The sequence below is a fragment of the Chiloscyllium plagiosum genome, unplaced genomic scaffold (assembly GCF_037043375.1).
Source record: "Chiloscyllium plagiosum isolate Xiang-an unplaced genomic scaffold, Cpla_swu_hap1 HiC_scaffold_22, whole genome shotgun sequence".
Classification (NCBI taxonomy): Eukaryota; Metazoa; Chordata; class Chondrichthyes; order Orectolobiformes; family Hemiscylliidae; genus Chiloscyllium; species Chiloscyllium plagiosum.
Genome location: NW_028270160.1, coordinates 75,247,909 through 75,251,779, shown reverse-complemented (window position 1 = coordinate 75,251,779; position 3,871 = coordinate 75,247,909). Strand labels below are relative to the sequence as shown.

Here is a 3,871-nt window from a genome sequence, read left to right as displayed (position 1 = left end):
CCCAGAGAGTGTCACAGTGCGTCTCAGAGAGGCGCAGAGAGTGACATAGTGTGTTCCAGTGTGACAGATAGAGTCACAGAGTGCCACAAAGTGTCACAGTGTGTCTCAGAGAGAGTCAGAGAGTGTCACAGTGTGTCTCAGACAGTGTCAGAGAGTGCCACAGAGAGTTTTAGAGAGAGTGAGAGAGGGTCACAGTGTGTCTCAGAGAGGGACAGAGAGCGACATAGTGTTTAGATTTTTAGATTAGATTAGATTACGTTACAGTGTGGAAACAGGCCCAACAGGTCCACACCGACCCGCCGAAGAGCAACCCACCCATACCCCTACATTTACCCCTTACCTGACACTAGGGTCAATTTAGCCTGGCCAATTCACCTAACCTGCACATTTTTGGAATGTGGGAGGAAACCGGAGCACCCGGAGGAAACCCACACAGACACGGGGAGAAAGAGTGTTCCAGTGTGGAAGATAGAGTCACAGAGTGTCTCAGAGAGTGTCACAGTGTGTCTCAAACAGTGTCATAGAGTGCCACAGAGAGTTTCAGAGAGAGTCAGAGAGGGTCACAGTGTGTCTCAAACAATCTGTCAGCGAGTGCCACAGTGTGTTTCAGAGAGAATCCGAGAGTGTTACATTGTGTCTGAGAGAGTGTCAGAGAGAATCAGAGAGTGTCACAGTGTGTCTAAGAGAGTTGCAGAGAGAGTCAGATAGTGTCACTTTGTGTCTCAGTGAGTGTCACAGTATGTCTCAGAGAGTCAGGGAGAGTCGGAAAGTGTCATTGTCGGTGTCAGAGAGTGTGTTACCGTCTGTCAGAGAGTGTCACAGAGTGTTTCAGATGTGCTAGAAAGTGTTACAGTATGTCACAGAGAGTGTCGGAGAGTGTCACAGTGTGTCTCAGAGAGCGTCACAGTGTGTTGGAGAGTATCAGAGAGTGCCACAGTGTGTCTCTGCCTGTGTCAGAGATTGTCACAGTGATTTTAATCCCAGTGTTTATAATGCAGAATTTATATCAATCTCTATCATGATTGTTTTAGATCTTTATTTCCATCGCAGTTGGGAGGGAGAGAGGGAGGGAAGCAGCTCACAGCACCATCCAAGCTGACAGCACCATCAACACACACAACTTAATCCCACCCCCCCCCCCCCCCCCCCCCCCCCCGACATACACACACACACAATGCTGGGATGGACAGAAAGAGAGCAGGAAGGAGATTGATTCCAATTTCAATGTATCTTCTTGAAAAACAACGTTGCAAAAACATGCAACAGTGGTGCATACGAACTTAGATTCTGACACTAACACACATAACACATGCACAAGAGATATGCACGTGGATATGGACATTTACACACAAACACACGAACAAACCCCCCACGTACAGGCACAGGTAATGTATTTAATGCAGAGATATAACATTTTTATTAATAAGTGATCAATGGTCAGTTGGAGAAGGCAGGAGAATGGAGTTGAGAAATATTTCAGCGGTGATCAATTGCCATGGCAGATTAGATGGGATGAATGATCTAATTCTGCTCCAGTGTCTCATGCTGATATGATCTTTCGGTGCCTGGGATTGTCTTCCCGCAATTTCAGTGGAGACTCAAATTGGTGAGTATGTGATTTACGAGTGTTAATGGCAACAAAGACAGGTTTCAAGGACTGAATGGCCAATATCTGTTCCTAATTATCATCCATTTTCATCTCAAAAGATTGGCGATTGGTTTTAGGGTAACACATTTTGAGACTAAGGGCCTTCCCATTTCAGACTGAGACAGGGATGTTCCTTTCTCTTTAAGGTTCTGTGATCTGTGGCGTTCTCATGCCGAAGGAACAGTTACTGAAAACGCTCAAGATTGGGTATCATAGAACTTTGATGAACAAGATAATCTATGTTTATTGGGAACAGAGCGGAAAGGGGTGTTTAGTTATAATCACATCACCAATACACATTCTGAATGGTGCAGCAGGCACGACGGGCTGAATGGCCAGCTGCTGCTCCTGCCTCATGTGTTGTTCTCGTATGCACTCAGTAATATTACAGAGATAAAGGACGATCCCATTCAGCCAGTCATCAACATTATAATGAGACCGGAGGAGACCATTCTGCCCTCTCAGGATTTACACACGAACAGCTTGATGTCATTCAGCCTGCTAAGTACATCACACAATGACCCAAACCCGGACTTCAAACCCACCACAGCAGATGGTGGAATTTGAATTCAATAAAATAGTTGGAATTAGCAATCTAATGAAATATTGGTTGCTGTCAAAACTAAAAAAAAACCCTGGCTCACGAGTGTCCTCCACAGAAGGAAACTTGCTATCTTCACTGGTCTGACTTACATGTTACTCCAGACCCTCAGAAATGGCAGACTCTCAAATGCCCTTTGCAATGGCCAAGCCAGCCATTCAGATATAATACTGCAAGTTCTCAAAGAAGTGAAACCAGACAGACCTGAGCACTGGCAGCTGACAGCACATCGAAGTGCATGGGTTGAGAAAGGCAGTTCCCCAACTGCTTCTCGAGAGCAACTCGGAAAGGGAAATAAATGCTGGCCCAGCCACCAACACCGATGTCCCATTAATGAATGAAAGATATCCACACTCAGTAAAGAGAGATAGAGGGGTCAGACGTTACCTGAAACAGTGACTTGAATATATACCTACATGTGCATGATACTCAGCAATATGGGAAAATGTGAAAAATACATGAAGATAAGAGTCAATGTCCCGTCCTCTACTCGGTCCGACAGTTCACACTTCTTCATCCTCCTCTGATTCCATTTCCCAAAGAGTATGTCAAGATTTCCAAAGCTGGAGCCTAAATTATATCGTTTTCTTCTTAAACATTTTTCCAACTGCTAACTGACAATATTTTCACAGTATCTCTTCACAATCCTCTGGCTTGCACCATGTCCAGGGATGAGAAGTCCCGTTTGGTGGAGAGATTCCTGAGGCTGGTGAGTTTCATTTTGGAACAAAGTGAACAAAGATGGTTAAGTGGCATTTTCCTGCGGTTGTTTGCAATGATGGGAGAGGGAGCGGTGGGAAATGAGCACTTTGACGAGCAGGAGGAAGTGTTGCCACTGACCCGAGTCAGAGAACAGAGGACAGGGATTAAAGGAATCTAATGAAAAGCAGCACTTCTGTTTAGGAAGTTCAATAACAACTGCAGAAACCCGATGTGTCGAGCAGTGTATCTGGAAAGAGAAACAGAGATAATGTTTTAAATATGGTACATTTCTGATGAAGAACTCGAGTTTCCCAAGTCTAATCAAATTACCGGACTAGTTTGCAAAATAGGTTTTCTGAACTTTGAGCGAAAATTGTTCCTGCAGGAAAGCATTCACAACGTAGTCAGTAGGATTCGAACCTACGTGGGGAAACCCCAATGGATTTCTAATCCATCGCCTTAACCACTCGGCCATGACTACATACAGTGCAGCAGGGTTGAGCATTGACCAAATCAGCCGTGATCTCATTGAAAGCTGTCGCTGACTTGATGAGCGAAATGCTCCCATCTCCTTTCATACCTTTGCTCTCATTTGTAAGGTGCGAGACACCAATGTAAAAGAAGAAAAGCACAAAGGTAGGAAAAGATATTTGCAGCCAAACTGAGTCAAAATTATTTATTGAAAGGAAAATCACACTTGGCAATTTGCTAGATCTCTTTGCGAACATGACCAGCAGAGGTAAGCAAGGGAGCTATTGATCTGAGTATTCTTGGACCTGAAGCAAACAAAGTTTAGTGACATATTCATTTCTTTTTCTGGCGAACGAAATGTTCTTTCCTGATGGTTACAATGAAAGAGATGGTTCCCAAAAAAAGACAAAGATTAAGTCGCATCTAGATATATTTCAATGTGACACGAT

General features: G+C 44.2%; 1 non-coding gene across 1 annotated transcript; it reads right to left on the bottom strand.

Moving 5' to 3' along the window:
• Positions 1 to 3,350: 3,350 nt before the first annotated feature.
• Positions 3,351 to 3,432, bottom strand: trnas-aga (transfer RNA serine (anticodon AGA)). The gene has a single exon. It is a non-coding gene; the product is annotated as a tRNA-Ser (tRNA).
• Between the last annotated feature and the right edge of the window lie 439 nt (positions 3,433 to 3,871).